Genomic DNA, 25,089 nt, shown 5'->3' with positions numbered 1-25,089 from the left:
GATTTCTGAAAAAGGAGGCATGAAGCAGACAACCTATATGCACCCTCATATACTATCTCCCCCTCTATCTTTATCTATCTTTTTCTCTCGCTCTCATTCTCTTGCTGCATGTTTCTCTATTCAACTTCTTCACGTTCCCCCTCTCTCTCTCCCTCTCCCTCTCTTTCTCCGCTCGCAAAAGTCCTCTTAATATCTTGCTACTATACTTTTATGATATAACCAGGGATTACTGGAATATAGAGCATGAATTTGTCTCGGTTTTCGAAGTTTCATTCTTAAACTTGATTCATCATTCTTTTTGACTTGCATTATAATCCAAAGTGGTGGGATATCTATGATAGATCTTGTGCAGGTTAAAGACTACAGAGTGAACTGTTGCCACGTTACCCTGGGAAACTTTTATCCCAGGCAGGTAATGGGATATTCATTCGACATGGCCATCACGGTATAGTAATGAATAATTTTCAGTGTCTGCTTTTATCCAGGGATAATAGTTTCATTAGAAATTTAGGCCCCTGATTATGCCCGTAATCTGTGGCTGATGTAGGGGATAGAACAAGACAACATAGTAATCCAGACAGCAGATTGCAACGCAGGAAGTGAGTCTCCAAAAACAAATCTTGTTTTGTTCAATGATTTGAGACACACTTTCACAGAACATACAAGAGAGGGTGGGAGGGGAGATTTAAGGAAAGCTTGAATTTGAATTTGAGTTTCAGTTTACTTTATTTTGGCACAATCTTTCTCTTCGGCCAAAGGCTGTTCTTAAGTGAATCCGTAAACGAGCCAAGGTAAAAAATAGTAATAAGATACAACAGGTTTTGCATAATATACAGAAACAAAAGGGAAAATACATAATGTTCAAGCAATCTATCCGATATCTGAATGCAGTCAAACTGAAAGTGAAGGCACTTTGTTTGACATCTGTTCGTATTAACTGTTCCATATTTTTGAACCACTATAATGAAAGACTACATGTTTTTGTGTTTTTTTTATTGGTCATCTGGTTTAGGAATAATTCAACTGAAATGTTGTTTTACTAGAACTATAAAGACTTTGTCTGAAAGTGAATGAATTGGTTATCATTATGGTAGGTATGTTTTCATTTTTCATTCACGATTTTGTATCCTTTGGCGTACCTAAGCATTGTCTATCGCCTCTTTCAGAAACTTGGTCAATATTGTCATCACTATTATGTTTGAATCATCTGAAATAAGGCTTCCCTCTGAATTTTCCAGTCAACCCACATAACCACTGTAAGTGTTCTATGAGGGCTTATGTTGTCTGCGTGTGGTTTTCCCCTCAGATACGAGTCCCATTAGAAAGCTAAGCCCATGGTAGATCCAAATAATCTGAGGCTGGATGTTGGGGGATTGAAACAGTCGACATGTTCCAGAATGGAGATTGAAAAGTAGGAGGTATGTGCCAAAAGACAAATCTTGTTTTGTTCAGTGATTTTTGACGCTTTTTACAAAAGATAGACCATAAAATGAAAAAAAAAAAATGGGTAAGGAGGGGGGGGGGGGGGCAGAGATAGAGAGATAGAGAAGAAGAGGGTTGTGAGAGGGGATTAATCTCCTTGGCATGGCATCGTGCTTTCCCAAGAAGCTGTCAGTTATGGCATTAGTTTATCTCTTTTAATCTATTTAATTTTTGCAGAACCATGGACAAAACCTCAACTAAGGGTTCAGCCGTCACCACTTTGGTTACGACTCAGTAGTCGATCTTCACATTAAATTTGCAAAACGTTTAAAATATGCAATTGATGTGTGTGTGTGTGTGTGTGTGTGTGTGTGTGTGTGTGTGTGTGTGTGTGTGTGTGTTTTGTGTTAGCCCCAAACAGACAGAACTCCTGTGGTACAGTGTTCCTGTTTTCGGGACATCAATACCAAAAGCCACGAGAGGTGGCCTACTTTAATGCGTGCTAGTACAGTATTACACCTCCAAAAGGTGCATGGCACGTTCGTCAGTATTTCACGTGGTCGGGTTCGAACGGACGGGAATAAAACAGATGATCGCTGGATCTGGGGAAGTCTGTATATCTCATTTTAAACAAATACAAACGGCAATTACTTGGAAAGCCCCAAAGGAGTATACTTTTAGCATTTCTGTATCATTACCGGAGGACACATGCAGATTGAATCAAAACGAGGAAAACAACAACATAATTTGTGAAATCTTATTAAGAAACAATAATTTCATTGATCGGAAGATGAACTTAGCTCGTGCAAAAATACGAATACTTGATGCTGAACGTAGGATCTACGTCTATATTCAGCCGATGGGTACGATTTGGGCTGAATCAATGGCTTACAAATACATCTTTCTATATCTGTAATTAAAATCACGCGGGGAAATCAGTCAGTACATTAAGATGGTGATTTTATTCTGTTAGTCGTCCGTTGAAGATTTTTTTTTCACTCTTTATTTTTCAGTTCAAAGAATAAGCCGCCGTTTTTTTTTTTTATATTATAATATTTCTTTGATCAGTTTCCATTTTTTTTTTCATTTCTCTGAATTTTCTTCTACTGAATTCCCTTAGTTTATATGTTATTTTTTTTTTGTTTCGTTAATTTTTGGATGAAGGGTCTCAGTGAAATTCAATCCCAATATGCATTGCGAAGCGGGAGTGGGAGGATGTGAGATTGATACCATAAGCTATGTTTATACCCTGTTTAATACCCCATCAATACAATCCCGCCAATTTTGTTCCATTGAGAACAATGCCGACATCTTTGCATGTTACAAATATGCACAAAGTTTTGTCAAATCCTGCTTTATGTGATAATGGAAAGTGGGTGGAAATCTTATAATTCAGTCTTTTTTGTGGTCGTTGCTTTTTCTGCCACTCTTTTTTTTTGTCTATCTCTATCCTTCTCCCTCTCTCTCTCTTATTCTCTTTCTTTTTTCTTTCTAATTCTCCCTCTCATTTTTATTTACACAGCAGCACTACATGATGATTGTCTTTATTCTCACTGAAATAACCGATTTGTTAAACTTGTTCCCTTTAAATATTTTCTCAATTTTGAACAAAGCAGGTTGGAGGTTAGAGTGCAGAGGAACTATCAAAAATATTGGTCAAGTGAGAAAACAATAATGAGTATTTCAAGGGAACTCCTTGTCACCTTAACTCGAAATCATGGCTCTCTTAATCACGTGTCAGAATCAGTACACGCAGGAGGAGTGGTGGAATGGACGAAGACGGAACTGGCTGCGGATCGAAAGACAAGGGAAATGAGCTCGATATACACAATCCACCGAAAGAGCACTCACAAGTTGTACCTGACCAGGAAAAAAAAAAGGGGGGGGCCGAGGACTTGTGAGCGCATCAGATTGTGTGGAGATGGAACAATTCAGCGTCAACGCTTACATTTAGCAACAGTGAGGAAAAACTCCGCCAAGCCACGAATGTGGAATTTGGATACGATGACGCCACTTGATCTACAGGATTTCAAAACCCAGAAACGAGCAGAAAGATCACCACAGTGGAAAGAAGAGTAGTTGCACAGGTAGTTCTGCTTTAGAGAGAGGGAGAACATCAGCATCAATCATACATAGTTATGTGGAGAACATAGGGGAACCGGAGAAGGAGTCGTAAGGACCGATCAGCGCTGCCCAAGAGCTAGGATTGTCAACGATTTCTCTGAAAGCCAAGGAACAGAAGAGAGATGTTGATGCTACTTGCAGGATATGTCGAGAAAGAGACGAGGCAGTGCAACATATTTTATGTTCTAACAGCAAATTCACACAAACAGAATACAAAATACGACATGACAAATGAGCACGAGTTGTTCACTGTGAACACAAAAATGAAATACCATGCATGTCAGAGTAAATGATATGTGCATGAACCACCCGAAATCATCCGAAAGTGACCAATTGAAAATTCGGTGGGATTTTGATGTCCAAACAAACGATGTGGATGATTCAGGGTAGGCGTCCGAATGTCGTCATCCTAGAAAAGGATGGGAACACGCAGTAGCATGAGCACGATTGTCGATGTTGATCTACCGGAGGACAGCGGAGTAGCCGAGAAGGAGATGGCAAGGATGAAAAAGTACCAAGGCCTGACCTGTCAACTTCGCCGCCTGGCAGTTGCCTGGCTATGTGGAATATGAGAAAGAAGGTTGTCCCTGTTTTGGTTGTCGCAACAGCACCAAAGCAGCTTCAACGTTACAACGATTTGGGTGATCCCGAACGATCGAGCGCAAATACTCCAAAGCAGCGCTCCTGGGTTGACAAGAATCCTCAGAAAAGTATTTGATGTCTGCGGTTCCAGGATGGGCCTTGACGAGATGTTGAACCCCAGGAGAAACCTTGTGATTATAGAGATACCAACGATACTGATAAAACAATGAGAATTTTGCATCAGTATAATTATGTGAATACACTCACATACAAAAAATAAATATAGTCTCTTCTGACCTTTCCAAAGGAAGTTACAGCTTTCTTTTTTCCCCAAGAAAATGAGCGTCTTTTCAAGAGAAGCTATAGTTAAACAATCGAGGGACAAAAATGAAAACTCATTGAAGCAAATGCTTAATACAACACTTCACATCATGAACTTGGAAGACGCCAAATATTGGAACGTAAGGAAAAGAGTAGCGCTCTCCGGCTCAAATAAAGATGGCAATTTGTTACGTTCCAATGTGAAAGGAATATCCGTTAGTTGTAATATGTATTTACACAAAGAATTTCCAAAGTGCCTGTTGTGGAAAGAATCACTTGATATCCGCTGGGACAGTTGTAGGAGTCAACAGTTATATTCTTGGCCTGCAGGTCGCGGCTTTCTCCGTACGTGACTTCGTGGAAGCGACGAACAAATAACCCTTAGCAATGGACGAGCGTGATGTCACGCCATGAGCTATTCACGGTCTACAGAGCTAACACGGGTTCAAGGAGACTGCTAGTTCCTTCACATTAACAAAACTTTCACACCAGGGCAAAACGCACGCACACACGCACACACGCACACACAGGTCTGCACAAACAACTTTCATAATCGTGCTGTCCAGTAAACGGTAAAAACGTTTCAACAAGGGTACCTTAATGCCTTAAGCAACCTTTGCGAGAAACGTTCAAGGGTAAGGAAGACGGTCTTGAAGTGGTGGTGGTTTTGAGCAGAATCAGGTCGACGCTGGTAAATTGTTCAGTCACGTTACCTTTCGGGTTACACTACATTGATATCCTGCTTTCTCGTAAATATCTCGAATCACCAATCGGACAGAAGTGTAGTTTATTCTCTCCGTTTGGATGATCTGCGAAAAAAAAAAAAAAGCATACAGACATCTAATCATTGATTAGAATAAGATTTGCAATACAATATTGTCACGGATCCATGCCTGCCCTAGAATTTCATTGTGAAGGAACGTTTTCCCTTCTATTTTTACAGATGTAAAATACAGGCGACTCCATCACTTCCGCGGCACGTTGTAAGACGATCTCACCATGTCGGTTCTCCGGCTCCCTTCAAATGCCCATACGGATCATGCCCCGGCATATTTTGAACCCAAGGCCTAAATCCACAAGATGTATCCCACGGAGAATAACACATTTTGTGGCCAGGTCAGAAAAAAAAGACAGATCTTAAAGAGGAACCATGGAATGAAGAGAGAATAGGGTAGAGTACTATCCTTCTTGCGATTTCGGCTGTGATATATTCCCCCGACTATAGCCGCATTAGCTCGTGTCTATTCCCCTCGTTCACACCTAGGAAACCAGCCCGGGGTGTCTGTCTGTCTGTTGTTGTTATCTTTTTCTTTTTGCCAAGATACAAGCTACTGTTTGATTTCTGAGTGTGATTACATATTTGCTCGCGCATACTGCCATCTTGACCTTTTGACACAATGTGTGTCCAACTCGAGGAACTTGTGACGAGCTCGGCGGGGAAACAAATATTTGTCGACTGATACGAACAGGTACGAAAGGAGATGGAGGAGGGGGGGGGGGGTAATACATGTCAGAATCCATGTTTTCGTTGTTCAAAAAGAAGAAACTTTACTCTGGTAATTGATATAATGATCACGCCACTTGCAGTAGCGTTGGTATTTCCGACAAACATCTTTCAAGATGCAAAGTTCAGAAACATATAGATTTGGGGAAGATGTCTCCTGATCTTCAGTCCCAGTCATTGCTATTGCTGTTGTCTGTCTCGTTCTAACGCTGCTCATTCAAAGGGATTAATATGGCAATGGTAGTAATAAGGAATTACATTAGGATATAAGGTTGGGGTGGGGATGGTAGGACAGGTGAATGAGGCTCATGCGCGTGTGTACCACGTGACTGCCTGATGAAAAGGCCAAACATTACACGTGCACTGTGTGTGTGTGTGTGTTAGTGTGTTACATCATGTCATTAATGTGTCACTCCACTCACGTGTACGATCACGCAGTGCAAACAACTATACTGTGTAGTGTACATCAAGGCATGGCCACTTACATAAAATATTAATGCATTCCCGAATTACTTAGGGTAAATAGTCGAGCTCGTATTCGTGTCGTGTGTGAAATTAAATCGATTGCCCTACTTCGTTAGTTTCTCTCTTTCTTTTTTTTTCTTTTAATATTCTTCTCACGGATACTGTTTCTTGTGTTAGATTAAAAAAATCGATCACCACCCCCGGGCAAGTTTAATCGGAATCAGACGAGCCATCGATTATCATATCAGGCCGCTGAAAGTGAATGATGCAGTGTTGACCTTTATGAAAAGCAGGTTAAATAGATTATGGTGTTGCCTGCCCCTGCACTGTCATGTGGACTAAAAGTTCCTGAAACAAGGTATTTCGCCTAGAGATCGATGATGTGCATTTCTTGATTGGCTTATACGTCGAAATCCACGCCACCCTGTCAAACAAACACTAACTGTATTAGCACTTCCGGCAAATATATTCCCTTACTCTTTTTTTTTTTTTAAGAGAAAAAAATCCTAATTTCACTAAGTGTTTCTGTAGGGCCTTATTCCTATATTGCGTGGTGTTGAATGGATGAAACCAATTTGTCTCCCTAATTTAGCCCTTTCTCGGTCTGAATGGCTTTTCCCTTTTTATTTTCTCTTCCTCTTTACTAGTATTTGTGTGTGATCTCGTTAGTGAAAGTGCGTATGTGTGTGCGTGTGTGTGTGTGCATGTGTGTGTGTGTGTGTGTGTGTGTAGAACGGGTCGAATAAACTGTAATGATGATCGACAGGTTAATTGCCTACAATGTATATGCAAAAGTATTGCTTCAGGGTGAGTTTATACATGCGTTGCTTGGAATTATTATTCCTCTTACTGTTACATATTTGTATACATATATTTACATAATAAATAAGATATGTATATATATATATATATATATATATATATATATATATATATATATATATATATACGCATATATACTTGTATATACATATAGTGCCATTTTAGGTCTTAATCACATTCACTTCTGTTCGTTTTTGATCAGTGACTACCAGGAAAGGCAGCGCTGGTTGACTATCAGGTAAAGTCTGATTGACTATCAGGAAAAGTCTGATTGACTACGGGTAAGACCGTTGACTATCAGGAAAGTCTGATACAGTATTCCATCGCGGACAAGGCACAACTACTGGCTGGGATGTCTCTATGGGAGCCGGAGGTGTGAGGTTGCGTCAGTGAAAGACAAGATGAGGTGGGTCTCTGAACCGTTTATCTTCGTGATAGTAAATCGGAGCATGGCGTTGGCAATGCAAGTCCATTGAAAAGCTATCAGGGATTCATTTTTGTCTTTTTTTTAAACACTGATTTCATCCTTTCATCTTTGGTTCTTCATGGAGGGAATCAGTCCATGGATGCGTCTTTGCTACATCTAACGCGCACAGACACACTGTGCGGTTACGTATGTACCATACACTGTGGCAGCAACTACCAGACTAGACGCATTCCATCACAAGCAGGTTAGTTTTGAAATCCGTCCGACCAGGAGCAGACGTATACCCTTGTGTGTATGTCTGCTTCAGAAACGGATTTTAATCTAACATCACATCGCATCCTCGTCGCTGATGAAGAATGTGATGACTAACCTGTTTGATGTCTTGTTTCTATATCATGAAATCAATCAAGTGAAATTACAAGCAGATACATTTAACATATTATATTTTACACGTAGGGGACTGCCAGGTCTGGGAATGCACTCGTGAATTTCTCTTAAGTCTTGCAATCATTATGGCTTTATATTTTTTTTTCGATATTCTTTCATTTACATAAGGGTATAAAACAATTATGTATATGCAATAAAACATTCATTTATATGCAACCCTTACATGTAATAACTTTTACTTAAATAACCCACGAATTTTTGTGACCCATAAATCTTTAAGACACTGGGTCTCTGAACCGTTTATCTCCGTGATAGTAAATCGGAGCATGGCGTTGGCAATGCAAGTCCATTGAAAAGCTATCAGGGATTCATTTTTGTCTTTTTTTTTAAACACTGATTTCATCCTTTCATCTTTGGTTCTTCATGGAGGGAATCAGTCCATGGATGCGTCTTTGCTACACCTAACGCGCACAGACACACTGTGCGGTTACGTATGTACCATACACTGTGGCAGCAACTACCAGACTAGACGCATTCCATCACAAGCAGGTTAGTTTTGAAATCCGTCCGACCAGGAGCAGACGTATACCCTTGTGTGTATGTCTGCTTCAATCTTCAAAAAGGGGAACAAACAGGAGAGCAAGAACTATAGACCAGTGAGCCTTACATGCGTTGTATGCAAGATTTTTGAGTGCATGGTGAGAAAACAAATAATGGAACATCTGTTAACAAATGAGATGCTGTCTGTACATCAACATGGATTTATTGCTGGTCGTTCCTGCACCACTCAGTTGTTGGAAGTACTTAATGACTGGACACATGTACTGGAAGATGGAGGTAATATTGATGCCATTTACATGGACTTTATGAAAGCATTTGACTCTGTACCGCATCTCCGACTACTGCAGAAAGTTGAATCCTTTGGTATCCATGAACAGGCCCTACGGTGGATCAGAGCATTCCTAGTTGGAAGAAGACAACGAGTAGCAGTAAATGGTCAGCAGTCGGAATGGTCATCAGTACACAGTGGAATTCCACAGGGAAGCGTACTCGGGCCACTGTTGTTCCTGATGTATATTAATGACCTTCCCAATACTATTGAGTCTGGAATCAAGCTTTTTGCAGACGACACTAAACTTTATGCTCGAAGTGACACCTTGGAAGATTCTCAGAAATTGCAACTTGATTTGAATAAGATGCAGAAATGGGCAGAGGAATGGCAGCTTAGATTCCATCCCGACAAGTGCACGATGTTGAAGATAGGCAGATCACCCTCAAGTCATGAATATTGCATGAAAAGTGGCAGTGAAACAGTAACCCTGAAAGAATCGGAAGTGGAAAGAGACCTCGAAGTGCTTGTAGATTCTAAGCTCTCCTTCAAAGATCACATCTCCCAGGCTGTGTCCAAGTCCAACAAACTACTAGGGGTAATACGAAGAGCTTTCACAAACATTGATGAGGACACCTTCAAACTTCTGTACAGAGGACTTGTGAGGCCCGTCTTAGAGTATGGACAAGCAGCATGGTCACCGTACAGGATTGGTGAACAGAGGAGACTTGAAAATGTCGAGCGTAGGGCCACAAAGATGGTACCAAGCTTGAAGGACATACCCTACAAAAGCCGGTTAAGACGCCTCAAATTACCAACGCTTATCCATCGCAGAAGGAGAGGTGATATGATTGATGTCTACAAATATGTCCATGGCTTATATAACACTGACACTGACCTGCTACATCTCAATAATGAAGACAGAACACGTGGTCACACTCTGAAGCTGAAGAAGACATTCGCTCACCTTGATGTTAGAAAGTTCTTCTTCTCAAATAGAGTGGTGGAATCATGGAATAAGCTACCAGAAGATGTAGTCAGTGCCCCATCTGTGAACTCCTTCAAAAACAGACTAGACAACTACTGGAAAGAATTGCCATCTGTTTATGACCCTGAAGGATACTAACAGATGTCCTAAATCCTCCCTCTCCACACACACACCTTGCCATAGAACCACTCGTAATTGAAAGATTGATTCAAATGACTACCAATCGATCGATGAACAGGCCCGGACCTACTAGCATCGATGGATTAAAGTAAAGAAAGTAAGTAAGTAAGTAAGACATCATCGATCTGATTTATGGAATGCTAACCCTGATCATCTGAAGCACTGACATCTTTTAAAACCTTCTTAAAGAAAATCAAAGTACATAATGGCAGATAAAAATTGTCCTTGAATGAATATGAATCAACATATTTATACAAAAATATATTGAAATATAGGGTAGCATTGGAAATTACAACAGATTTGTGTGGTTACGTTAAGTTATGGTCTCTTTAAGCAAATTCACGTTATCCTTTGTTTGGGTTTGTTTGTTTTTTTCACCAAAGTGAAAGAAATGCCGGCGATTGGTGATTCCCCCATTCCACCCCTCCCCCCCCCCCCCCACTTGCACCTTTTCACTCCTTTTTTTGTGAGTAAATCTTAGAGAGGATAGTTTTTTAGTCGTTCTGTCAGGAAAGGGCTGCCATCTCGTGAAACGTCATTACGTATGTTTATTGTGAAGGCCCTTGCAAGATGGAACAAGCCCAGAGAGTGAAAATGCAACAATTTACTGTATTTTGCTTCAAAAATGATTTATCAATTGTGTTTGAATATTATTGATCTCAATAGAACATGTTATGTTTAATACCAAAATTGGTGTCATTGCATTTTCATTTTTGTCCATGGATTTCTTGAAGAAAAGTTACAGAATATGTATACAATTAACACACACACACACACACACACACACACACACAAATATATACTATATACATATATATAAGTCTACGTTTATAATTTGATAAATCTATTAACAAATGTAAACATATAATTAACTAAGGAAACGCATACGTTAACATCTTCATGTAAATGCGTAAAAAGCATATACAGTAAAGGGAAGAATACACTGAAGTGAACTAAACCAGTGACGTTGAATCCATGCCAATTTACTTTATGATATCTTAGAGGTTACAGTTTAACCAACAGGTATAACACGGAGATCCCTCCCCGCCTCCCTTCCAGCGCAGCACTAGCAAGGTCTGTATTGATTAACGTACGTGTACTTCTGAGTGTTTGTTTGCATGGGGAAACGCAACGTGGTATATACATTGCCAAGAGAAAGGGGGATGGGTGCTGGGGAGATGGACCGGGATAGAGCTTTTTAATTTCTGTGCTGTATTCTATACAGTTGTGATGATTTCGATGGATGCAGGCTTATAGTTGTTGAATTACCCATTTTAAAGAATTGCTTATATTGTATTCATGAAATTGATATAATTTTATATATTTTCAGCTCTTCTTATTTTGGGTGATAGATTGAATCCAAACGACAGTTTACCATCATCTACCTTGGCAGTTGTGTCTGTCTGTCTGTCTGTCTGTCTGTCTCCCCCTCCCTTTCCTTATCATTTCTTTCTGTTTGTCAGGTGAAACTACTGGAAACTGCTGGGTCTTTCTTGCGTAAGATTGCACCGGGGTTGCCTGGAAACGATAAATCGCCATGTTGCCGCTTCGCTGCGATTCGTTTGGTCGCTTTCTATTTATTTTTTTCAAATGTAGAGGCCAAAATGTATTCGTGCCCGGTAAACTGAACAAATATTTACCGTTTCAATTTCATCTCAGAATGGGGGAACAATTTCGTTGATCTCTCCTATCTTCAATAGAGACGAGGTCATGAAGTACATGTTTTTAATATTCGAAAGCTAAATTGCACAACTGCGAAGATAAATACAATATTTCGACGGAAATTGCTCACTTCCGCTCGTGCTATTAAAGTGGCGACGCCCTATTAATATCATATGCAGGGTTATATTTCAGTCAGTAATGAGAATTTCATATGAAGACATGATATGCCTTTTTGTCTGTCACACGCATTTTTTATTCTATTTTTTTTTTTGCTCTCCCCCTTTCCTCTTTCCTTACTCTCCTTCTAACTTTCTTGTCATTCCTGTTAAGCTTTTCACCCATTTTCTCAGATCATATGCTTTCGCTGGGCAAGCTGCAGTTCAAGGTGTCATCCTCTGCAGATGATTATACCTTTGGCGATATATACCAATGGTTTTCAACAGACAACGCTCACGTTATACATGAATGTTCAATAAGAATAATGGAGCTGATGATTCAGTGCTTGCAAACTGACATACGACGGTCAGAACTAGACATGTTTTGCTTAAATCATAAAGATTTAATGATAAAACCGTAGGATTTGAATAGAGCAAAAAGGATGAAACAAGAAAGAAAGATTAATCAATGACGTTTTCAACGTCACAATTTCGCGTGAAAATGATGAATATCCTGCTCCACATGAATGAATCCAGGGTAGATTAAACACAAGAAAAACAAAGGATAAATTAATGCGAATGAAAATTTCCATCTGGCAGAGGTTAAATAATGGAGGCACAAACAAGAACTTAACGAATTTGAACACTAAGTTAACGTGCTTCAGGAATAGCTATACTCATGAAATGATAAGGTTTCGAATGCAAATGCGAAATGTTAAGGCATCAAATCCAGACATGGAATGAAACACCATCCTTTTATTATGATATTAGCAAGACCAAATCATATCCGAACTTGGTTTCTGTTGGAGAACCTCTATTGGTAGACTTAAACCGAAGCCAGTTGCGCCGAAATGAAGTACTATCTACGGTAGATATGGACATATTCCAATACGTCATGAACTCTATTACGTAGATTGCATCTTTCTCATGTATACACAGAAAACAGGTATCAGTAATCCCCGGCAGTCAACTAACAGTTTACGCAAAAGCTCAAACATAGCAAAAAACAAGGCAAAACAAAACAAAACAAAACAAAACAAAAATCTGACAGGAAATGGTTACATAGCGTGTCATTCGAGTGGAACATTGTCCCTCTTCAGTATCCGAAAAGCAAGAAGATTTGTCCTTACATTCAAATTCCATCGCGCAGCTGCACTATGCTGCATACATGTATATCTATATACACGTATATTCATGATATCATCAGTGTGTGTGTTCCTATACAGGGTCGCCCAGATTGAATGGAACACCTAAGATCTTTAATTTCAGCAATATTGTTTCAAATATGTCATTATTTTGCCTACTGTTAGAGAGGCCATTCTTTTTCCAATAGAATGACACCAAGTTCTTTAATTTTGGTTAATGTGTTATGATTTTAGGACCATTAATTTTTTGTGAACCCTCGCAATTTTCAAAATGTGATCATTTTGCACTCTCAGAGATACCGAAACCAAAGAAAATTCGGCTTGCCATAGAGCCAGTAGCATTCATAATGATATTCACAATGACATTCACATTATTCACAATAATAACGAACAATAACAATTACACCTTCCGCCCCACATTCCAGATATTGTGAAAACTAAAAATCTTAGGTGTTCCGTTCTATCTGGGCCACCCGTATAGTACGAAACATAGGACAAAAACTAATAATAAAAATCAAAGCATGTTACAGGAAGAATAACTGATAGTTTGAAATTGATTATTAATTATCTTAAAGAAATGCAATATTTGTGTGATTGATCAGTATGCTCCAAGACGATATTGCGCAGCTTACTCTCAACCCTCCAAGGGGCTAGGACTTACACACAAATCAGCTAAATCTTTGCATCCATCAAATTGAAGAATGTACAGTTATCCCGCACGCACAGATCCTCAATTTACCCAATCTAAATTGCTGAGCTAAATTTCACTCCCTCGCTTTCGGGTTTCTTTGTACTTACAAAGTCTTTATGTATTTCACTCCCACTCCCCACACCGTGAAATTGAGTATTTTGTTTCACTTTTCTATCAATATCGGAACTCATTTTTTCCACAGCTTCAAATTACCCAACCTGGGTCTATGTTCATTCCGCCTTTGAACATCAGAAAGAAAGCAGACTACTGTTGTTGTTTTTGTCCATATGTTATTATGCACATGCCTATCACATGATCAACTCGTGCAACATCACGGGTGATGCAAACGTCACACTTGGTGATAAAACTTGAATTGAATTTTATTCAGGTAAATCAGAATTTATTTCAAGTTGTTGTTGTTTCAGCCTCGCTACCAGGAATTTTCTTGGAAAATAAACGCGGATATTAATCCCTCAAAAATTAATTTGTCTTGTCATTTTTCCCTACCTCATATAGATCTAATGGACGCACTATGAAACAATGTGCACGAGATCACTTTTATCCCTCTTAATAGGACAAACTTCTTAAAATTCTAATGACATCGTATAGAAACATGAAAGAGTTATCTTAACTTTATACTGACGTTGGATGAGCTTGGCAATGTTGCGTCGTTTCATTCCTTTGGTTTGAACAGGATGGTCCACGAGGGGTTTCAGCATGTCGCAGCTGTAACATGCTCAAATTCTTTTGCAACATCCTCGAAAGCTAGCAACATGGTATGCAGCATCCTGAAGAATTTGCAACAAGCTCAAAACGAAATGTATTCAAACATGTGCAAAACATTTGCAAAACATTCAAAAACATCAAACCATCTGGTACTTAGATATTCGTGTGCAAAACATGAGTAAGAACATTGGACGTAAGCAGCACAAAGAGAGATAAGCTGCAAAACATTGCATACTACGTGCTCATGATGTGCTCTCCGTGCACATACAATTTCTGCAATATTCTCACATTCTGAGCTTGCAATATGCTCAAATTTCAAGTTGTGGATCACCCCGGTTCGAATATAGGTAAATAATAAACAAGGCACATTTGTTTCTCTTTATTTTCAGACAAAGTACTTTCTTAGTCTGTCACCTCTCTGATTTGAGGGTGGTCGGTCAGTGACTTCGGAAGCGGCAACAAGTCTTGATCGGAGGCCAGTTGAATGTGATAAGTCTGTCACGGGCTGACGGTATAGGAGGATTGGGAGGAGGAAGGTTGGTAGATGCAATGAGGAATTATGTCCGGAGGCCAAAAGAAAAAATCGTTCCCTCAGTCTTATTCGGACTGATTTACTTTTGTAGAAAAATGGGAATTGGGGGTTGGAAAGGATGAGGTGATATGAGGATGTCTCGGAGAATCATTTCATACATCAGACAGACATTCACACGAAGGAAATAGTGTTTTCACACACCTCTGCCCAACAGCTAAAGCAAATTATGCAACTCACACACACACACACACACACATACACACACACCCTCACACACACACGTACACACATACACAGACACACAGACACACACACAGAAATTATGTGTAATATACACCAGCAAACAAAATTCAAACTGTCTGCTGTGTTTCGCGTTATACTCTGATCGCCATTGATTCGAAGCCGGAATCCCCGCTCTTGCGATCATGACACCACCGTATGAATATCTAGACCATTTCTATTACGTTCAAAACAGATTGTTCTTGAAATCATACATTTTATAGCGATTTAACATGATTGCGATAATCCATTGAGTTCTATCGATAAGGAAATGCTAGCTTCTCTGGAAGTTTAATCACAGTGGACAATGATACTGACATCTTTTATCATTACTGCCATCTCATTCCAGCAATGGCCACACCAATTGATGATAAAACAAAAAGAATGACTGCCGAACTGGACTACTAGGGTAAAGGACTGGTCTTATCTTCAGTCACGGCTCTCTTAGATCGAAGCACAAGTGCGGTGGCAGCTACTGGCAATGCGGGTGTGATGTAAGGGCGATATGGGGGAGGGAGATCTGGTATATCCGCTGGGAATAATGTAGGTTTTTAAAGGCTTATCAAGCTGTATCAATCGTTGTTACTTTCCATATCAACGGATTACTTTTGCCAATCTCTGCTGAAGTTACCCCTTTTAGAGGAATTACTTGTAGGTGCCAATCGTCTGAGTAGATTTCAAAAGGATTTCAGAGTCGACTTTGTACTAGACAAAAGTGTTACTAAGTCGAAAAAAAAAGTACCCGATTGGATATGATCATGTATCAATATTACTGGTTCAGTCAAAATTCATGTAAATTGAAAATTTTCTTTCCAGTCCTTTTGGATTTGGCTTAATCGCGGTTGACTGTATTTTATACAAATCCTCTTTTTTTACATCAGGGTTTGAGGTGTTATGTATGAATTGCGTCCTCTTTCTTGTAAATATTATCAAAGTTGAAGCATGGATTAAGCTTATAAATAACGTCTTCAAGGTTTGTTATAGACATATCGTTATATTAGTGTCTCAGTTTTGAATAATTCCCTTTTTTTCGTTGCATTGAAACAGAAAGGTTAAAGGAGACTATAGTCCTCCGGATGATTTTCAGACTTTTACATTTGAACAACTATAAATCAGTTATAATGAGTACAGAGTCTCACAATTTATAGTGATGGGGATGAGGAATAAGAATGTTTCCATATTTATAACAAATTGCAATGAACAAGGAAGAATAAGAATGCATGAGTTGGGGCTGAAGGAAGCAGAACAAAAGAAGAAGACATGCATAGATTCTACACAGGTGAGAACTAGTTAACCAAGCGGTATTGTAATGGAATTACACTGCTACATTTCTGAAATATGTGAGGCACCTATGTCATCAACACTATTCAGCGTAAATTGTTTAAGATTTTTCAGAGTATTGGTTTCTCAGCTCAAGAACCACAAAAAATTCCACAAATCTATACATGGAGCGGTCTATTTTTGTACTACATGTTGCGAAATTATGACAATCGCCTGGAATGCCCCTTTAAATATGGCGTTGATGTTGCTCAGCGAGTTGTGCATCTACGATGTATTTAAATGGCATGGCAGGTGTGAATCCCAGTCAGTTCTGTTGGGAAATGCTGTGTGTTATCATGGAGACCCTCGAATAAGAGGCAAAGGCACTCTCAGTCCCTTGGCTATAGGACAAACGGAGGCCGCGTGTGTGAGAGAGTCACAACCCATGCACGCAAAAGATCCCGCTTCATTTATGCATCGCAAAGAGCAGGATGCTGACCGGGTGAGGGGGTCCATTTCACATACCCACAACAAAAAATTGGCCATTGATCAGATAATGCCTCCTGTTTCGCCTCAACAAACGGTATCAATGAGGCATATTGTTGTTGTTGTTGTTCAGGCATATTGTGCCATACGAAAAAGAGGAAGGAAAAAGGGGGGAGAAGCTTCTCTGGTATTTCCACATAGTCAGGTATAGAAAGTTGTTAATGAGTGTTTCAGTTTGGAGTTTTTATCGTATATATACATTGTATATATATATATATATATATATATCCTTTGTGTGGGTGTGCATACAACAATTATTATTGCTCATTGTATGTCATATCTTGAAGATCCGAATAACAGAGCAATTAGGGAGTTTTTTTTTTTAACATGCCTTTTTTACCCCTCAATTCCCATCAATATTTTCGTTGTTCAATATTTCCTATTAGGTATCTACCAATTACAGTCCCTCAGAATTCAAACCGATCTTTCTAACTGCTCATTTTGAAAATAATAATTCGTAATTGACTGACAGCAGACTTACGATATCTCCTGATCACCAACTGAGCACGGGAAGGAACCCTTTTCTGCATACTTCGACTGATTATTGCATCTTGATAGTCAGATAAGAGATCGATATGACATCAATGAGGTCTTCCCTGGGAATTCCCTGGGGACGCCAGGCCTCGAGTAAACTCATTCTAGCTGATTTTGTCGATATCGCCTCTTTTGCATCTTCACCACTTTTTGCGATTGCCCCAGTATGGGGTATAGAGGCTTGCAAATTGAACACTTTACCGCGTTCTTTTTTTTTCTTCGGGCTAGGGATTAAAGGAGAAGTTGCGATAAAGGTTGTCTAATCCTCTCCGAAGGTCAGTAGACCTGCGGCGTCTAATCGTCGATTTCTTGCGCCCTACCTCGCTTTAATTGATAGGATGCGTGACCAGGCTGCCGTGAAGCCCTCCAGCGAGGCGAATAAAGTGAGCAAAACAGAGCAAATCACTCCCTCTGTCCACTGTTGCCTTGACTAAATTTTAAGGAGAGATCGCGCGGCGCATCAGAGTTAATACAAAACTGGGCATCTTTCCGCCACAGTTGCAGCAAGGATAAGCAAATCGCAGGGAATTTCGCCAGCTATCTCGTACGAGCCTTATGATACGGGAAGGTGTCTTATCAATTTCCTGTCGTTCCAATACAGAGAGCAAATAGATCAAAACTGTTAACAATGAGACACTAAGTAGTAAGATGGTTAGACGCACAGTTTTCCCATAACAATTATCACAGTTGCATTATCACACTATAAATTTCTCAGAATTGAATGGGGTTGCTTTCGTTTAGGCGTCACTGTGATGTCAGCTCATGTGACCAGATATCGCAAAATACTGCCGAAAGAAACCAAACATCAACTTTCTAGTACTTTTGTTCCTGAGCATTCTAGATTCAAACCCTTTGAAAGGATATATGATTTGTCCCATTCCATTTCCCCAACCGCAAAATTAAATAGAATGACAGTCTCAATGTACAAACGGTTTTGAGAAAAACAGCATTGTACCGCGGAGAGAGAGAAAAAAATCTCGATTAAAACCACAACAAAACCTTCTAGTTTCAAATCATCTTATCATCCGGGTTGCCCCGGCTTTCATTTTTGCAACTCTATCGGCAAAACATATTCTGCAGAATTCGACGCTCTTTCTGTATGAGTTTTTTTTTTTGTTGAAAAGTTGAAAAGATTGCATTTTTGGGGTATGATGTTGGCAGTCGTATACACCTCCTGCAAAAGTTACAAAATTTTGCATGGTTAAAGAGTAATGTCATCCAACGACCTGTATGAAAACTTACAGTAATACACCTCAGAGAGAAAAAGAAAAGAAAAGAAAAGAAAAATTGACCCCATGTTACTCGAGAACTGCCATTGAAATTTTTCGTGGGGTCCGAATAAATTCATTGAAAATCTTTGCTATTATTTCCCCCTCCATAGAAATTCGCTGATTTATCATTATGAGACAAAGTCCTAATCACCTACTTGGACTATATAAAGAGTACTTCCGTTGTAACAAGGTGCACAGTTATAACGAAATTCCGTATACAACGAAACAAAGGGCTGCGATATTATCCTCTCCATGGTTTTTATTTTTTGCTTGTTCGGTTATAACGAAATTTCGATATAACGAAGGAAAATTGCTGGTCCCGAGGACTTTGTTATAACCGGTGTCCACTGTACCAGCTTATGAAAGGGATCTTTCAGGGCTGCGATAGGAACACATGAACTTGTGAAGTTATGTTCAACACTGTATGATACACGTGCTGGACGAAACAAAGATGTTTGGAGCACAGATAAGAGGCGTTTTTGTTTTTGCTTGTTTACCATAAAATCTCAACACTCTAAAGGAGAGTTTTTAAGCGTGTAACTTTTTTTTTCAAATAGAATCGGTGGGATCAGAGCATCATATCAATGAAAGTTTGAACAGCGCGTATGGAAACACAACATGACAGGTATATGCTGTGACAGGTCCATTGAATGTGGGGTCCTATAACCTCATTCGTCTTCGTTTGAGCATGACACTAAAAGAAATTATGTCTGAGGAGAATAATGTCAACTTGTGAGTAAAGTACGGAGAGTAATCACACTGTCACGTCACCAGCCAACCGTTTTACATATTAAGTCATCGAATCGAGTTGGTCGAGTGTTCATTATATGTTGCATTATGTAGTACATTGTGTATAACACGATTTGCGATAGGCCGCATTGGTACCACGTGACATTCATAGTTCACGCTTGTGAACTAAGGGGTTATTTTATTCGCAAGGGGGAAACGCGTGTTAAACACACAAGTACGGCATAAACCAATGTTATCAATGAAATCTTATTTTATGTCAAAAAAGTTCATGCTCTTTCATGCACCATGCTATACCTCCAAATGCATAATAAGCTCTTGTACAATTCTCTTCACTTCGGCCAAACTGCACTTGGACTAATTTTGCATTTCGAGCATATAATCTGATGTAGTGCATTCAAGATCATGTACTATTTTTACAATATTGAATGCTGGATCTCCATTTTCTAGAGTCTTTCTCTGTCAGGGATGACACTCACACAATCGACAGAACTGAAGTCTTTGTAAAACTTTTGCGCATTCATAAATGTGTGAGTTCAAACTATTAAAACAAGAGAAGGGTATAATCATATTGCGTATACTTAAGTTGGTGTGAATATGTCTGTGTGCGAGGGGTTTGTACGTATGTTTGTGTTAATATGTGTGTCTGTCTGTGTGTGTTTATGTCCTAGATTGGAACAGCCCCTTAAAAAGAAAAAGAGTTTAATAGAACACAGTTCCGAACACATTTCAACTGTCTCTCGAGACGACCTGCTTGGCTTTTTCCGCCCCTTCCTCGCAGTGACATGCGACCGCTAGCCGCTTGCAGGTGCCCATAATGACGGCATCATGTTGGGGGCAAAATTCAAATCAAATCGAATCTGGTCACCAGGGAATCCAAGTAATGATTACACTGATTGTCACGGGTATTGGGAGCTTGCCTCCGCCCAATTGTCATGATTGTAGTTTGGTATTAGTCTCCACTATCTTATTCTATACGTTTTTAGAGTTGAAAGCAGTTTAGCCCTACGCGAGCCCCTCTATGCAATCGACCAATTTTCCTTGTTGAATTCCTGTGTCCTCCGCTAGAGGGCACAGTTTATTTCTCATATCGAGCTTAGTCCCCCCCCCCCCCCCCCCTCACCTGCAATTATACCTTTGCCTATTTTCATTTCTGTGTCAGGGAGCCAGTGCATTTATTACAAAGTAACGTGGAGAGTGTCCGTCGTAAATTACAAAGAAACGACATTGCATATTATTGGTGTTGTTTGCTACTCACGCAAAATTCAATTTCAATTCAATTCAAATAGGTTCAAATCAAATGGCAAGACATGCCTTGTCGTAGATGGGGAGGGGGGGGGCAAGAAAACAGCAGTAAGAGATACTTGGAAGTATGGGTAATAATCCGTCAATCAATCTCCTATACGTAGAAAAATATATATATATATATATTTCAATTGCCACCAATTAATGGATTGAGAGGAAATTGGAATTTTGCTTCCCTTATACACTTAACTGTCAGACTGATATCTTATTAAGTTTCTTTCTTCTTCTCCTTCTTCCAAGGACAAAAATTAAACAAACAAAGGGTAAGATCCTCTGTACTTCTACTAAACAGTTCAGTGTTTTCATATCCTCGCACACTGGATGGAAGTCGGAGTTCTTGAATGGCTGGAATAACATCTTTCCTTGATGCGTGCCGATGATATAAGGAAGATCATTGTTATAACGAATAACGCCGCTGTTAACATATATTTCGTGTTAAGGCAGTGTCTAACAAGGTTTGGGAATTCCGGAGGATCCCAACTATAACCTCCTTCCCATGAAATAGTGCTTACCACAAGTTTAAATTGTATCATTACTCCCTGCTCAGTTCTGAAGATCTTCACTTGTTCAATAAACAATGAATTATACTAATTTTGTTTTACACCAGTACAATTGATTGAGCCATGCGAGAAAGTGTACTAATATCCTGTTATAATCGTAATATTCTGCCTGGGGCTCGGAAAACAGGTTCGAAATGAAGTAAAAGGTGGAAACGCAGTTATGAATTTATCCAAACACTCGTGACAAATGAAAACATCTTTCATGTGTACCCTCTTCAGTTTCGATCAAAAACAACTTGTATCTGCCCAAGTATACTGCAAATATTGGCAAGAAAGTACTTTGGAAGCCAGTTTATAGCTAGTGTTTTCTTTCCCCCTTTATTTCATCGGTGAAAAACAACTCAACCGCTTTTCAGCTGTCCATTCCTGTTTCAAGACGTTTCCTTTCATCAAGTGTATCATGTATGAACTTTAAAGACAATTTCTCAAGGAAAAAAAAATTAACATGAACACTATTTATAACGACATGAGTGCAGCACGACCGCGAAGAGCCAACGCAGAGAAATGGATCATTCTGCAGGACGACCGACAATCAGGAGGGGGGTTACGAGTGAGAAAAATAGGAAGGATAGCAGGGGAATCTATTGGTAAATGACCTTCTCTCATCTTTTTCTTCTTTTCTTTTAGTTCTCATTCTTCTCAACCCGACCTCAATTACGAAAGGTGACTCTCCGAAATATTCGACAAGGAAGAGATTCTACTTTCTTGTGTACCTTATAACATTTTTTTTGTCGACTACAGTACCCTTATTTTTGAAAGAACATGTCTACTGACAAACGAGGTCAAACGAACAGAAGCTGAAAAAAAAGACCTCCTCAGTGATTGCATTAACATAATTATGTTCTATATTGAAGTTGACATTAAATCATTCACTGTAGACGAGTTTGGAGATCCACTAGCCTGTGATTTTTTAATGGCATTCATTATTCAGTATATCATCGACGATCTCTTGAGATTATGTAACATCCTCTGACTATTAAGGTAATATGTCCCCGGGCATGGTTTGATATATTGCATGCTAGCTTTCAGATCACGTCCGATATCATTGGCACATTGCATGTCATAATAGGAGACATATTTTGTTCAGAATCATTAATTCTCGTGATTGAGATATATTGCTGCTGCTATTCTGTACTCTGATTAGGAGAAAAAATACATCCTTACTTATTGTAAAGGAATTAGTGAACGTGAGATTAAAATTAATCTTACGACTTTCGTTTCAGTAGGCTTCTCAGCCAGTACAGCATCGAACATTTTAAATGGCGATACATTTTTTTTTGGGGGGGGGGGGGGGGGGTGGGGGCGGTGGTGGTGGTGGCTGTAGCTCGTTCGCGTCAGCCAGTAATTACCATCTAATTTCATTCAGTCAGGAGATATAAAAGCCATAATTACGAGGTAATATCATTATGATTACGTCACACTTAAAAGTTGTATGAGACAATAATGCCGGAAATGCACACATTATGCAAGCAACCTTGAAGCTTGTCGCTGGATTGTCGGTAAGCCTTCCCAGTATAGGAAAAAAAAAAAAAAAACATCGTATCGCTCTATCAACCGGTTATTATCTTTAAAGCTTCTCCTGTTGGGATGGGACAGATCAAACTTTAATCGTGATCAATGTTCTCGCGATTAGTAAAGTGCGCGGGGGAAATCAAAAACCGAATCCGCCATTAATGGACTGGCAGCACCGTGGTGATTAGAATTGTTTTGCCCTTTGGCGTCACCTGTTGAGAGAAGGAGCACACATGCACATGAAAGCAGCCCGCTGGGCCAAGGGGCTGCCAAGGTGTGGTGGCGCACCGACGGATCGCAAAAAACGCTTAAAGTGAAAAATCCACTTCCAGCCGGCTGTAATTTAGTGAAGTAAAGCCCAACAATCAAAAACAATCCTACCAGAAAGAGTAAACCTTAAAATCCGGAAAAGAAGAATACGGACGTGATAGAACTTTAAAGCTTAACGGTTTTTGAGAAACATGTGGTATTGGACACAATCATTTCTCTAAATAAGATATAGGCCATAATATTATCATTGCAAATCTCTCCCACTTAGTCTATGTAAACAAAATTAAAGCGTTGCTCTTTTTGTCACTTATGCATCAAGTATACGTGACAAAATGAGAACATCCTTTAAAAGGATAAACTCAAAACAATTCTCTCCCTTTTACGGGGTCTTTACTCCTTAACAATAGTTGAACAATTGAATGTGAATAACTTAATGGCGTCTGGAACGCTTGCCAAGAAAAATCAAACGATGGTGAAGAAGATTTGTGCGTAGGCGATTTGGAGGCTTGTGGGGCCATGGCACCGCGCCACTTCACCTAATTTTCATCTGCACTGATGTCCGTATTGGCGAAAACACGTGAAATAATAAATTCTATATCTATCCTATTTCATTTTCTGACTTAAACGCAACTTCCTTTGGTTTGCTTGCATGATTTCACTTTAATTACTGAAGGCAACATTAAAAATGTAATAAATATATATTTCTTTGCTTTCCTTTTGTTAGTTTCAAATGTCAAGTTTGAGGGTTTCTCGCTGATGCTACAATACGCAAGCCGTTTTCACTGGCATTGGCTGGGAAAGCAATAAATATTCATCTCTTGAGATTTTGTAGGGAACTTGGAATAACACGCAACGCGTTGCTTTCGAAAGTACGTTAAGTGTTGCTCTCTGAAGTTATGTTTCGCTTATTTCGATTATGTTTGATTTGTATACGTGCATGCCTAGGGTTTCTTACGATTGCCCACTCCCCCCCCCCCCCCCCCCCCCCCCCCGTGTCATCATTGTTGGGTTCTTTTTTTTTTAATCAAATAATAACAATGACTATTCCAATGATTACTTCTAAGTTTTCGACATACCACGCTATGTTGTGTGCCTTTATTTCAAATGTCTCTTTTTGTCTTGTGGAAAGGGCTAGTCTTTCCGTGATAAATACTGAATACACATAATCGAATTTGAAATGAATTTAATCTATTCTATCTTCTTCAACAAAAGGCATCTTTTCTACAGACATGTATAACAAAATGTTACGCAAACGACAGACAAATTGAAACTGAAGCATTAGAAAAATGAAATAATAGAGATGAGAAAATAAGTTAATAAACTGTGATGGAAGTTGTTGCGTCGACTTGAAAAACTGCAAAGGACCAAGAAGAGAGAGAGGAAAAAATAGAGTGGAGACAGAAAACCCTTTGACCCACCTGTCTCTTTTTACGTAATCTCTGTCGGCGGGTTGGTAGCCATTTGTCTGGTATCTAGTACTGTATTCGCCCGTATGAGACATGTCACTTTTCTTTCCGACCATCTGAAGTCCCCGTGACGGGTCGCGGCATAGTGTCATCCTAAGTGGGCAGTAGCAGCCAGCCGGAAAAGAGCACCCCTTGGTCGAGCGGCAGCACGCCGCCTGGCCCCGAACGAGGAGGCAGCATGCGGCAATCACTAGTACCACGATGCTGCATAACCTACCGAGCCGCATCTTTTAACCCCTCAGCGACGAAAGGAAAAAAAAAAGTAATAAAGGCCCAGTCCCCAAGTAATAGTTTGGTCGGCAGCAGTGGTGGCGGAGTTGGTGCTGAGGACGCAGTCGATTATAGGAGCAGGAGCCCGGTGTCGGCGAAAAGGCGGC

General features: G+C 39.7%; 1 long non-coding RNA gene across 1 annotated transcript in view; it reads right to left on the bottom strand.

Moving 5' to 3' along the window:
• The window catches only part of LOC139743914 (uncharacterized), a 50,542-nt gene extending 25,710 nt beyond the window's left edge, over positions 1-24,832 (bottom strand). The window contains exon 1 of the long non-coding RNA XR_011711790.1: positions 24,665-24,832. This is a non-coding gene — a long non-coding RNA (uncharacterized lncRNA). The remainder of the gene's footprint in view (positions 1-24,664) is intronic.
• Between the last annotated feature and the right edge of the window lie 257 nt (positions 24,833-25,089).

This window comes from Diadema antillarum, unplaced genomic scaffold (genome assembly GCF_040938485.1).
Source record: "Diadema antillarum isolate AM-2024a unplaced genomic scaffold, OU_Dant_1.0 seq00001121_RagTag, whole genome shotgun sequence".
Lineage (NCBI taxonomy): Eukaryota > Metazoa > Echinodermata > Echinoidea > Diadematoida > Diadematidae > Diadema > Diadema antillarum.
This window is presented reverse-complemented; position numbering and strand designations above follow the sequence as displayed.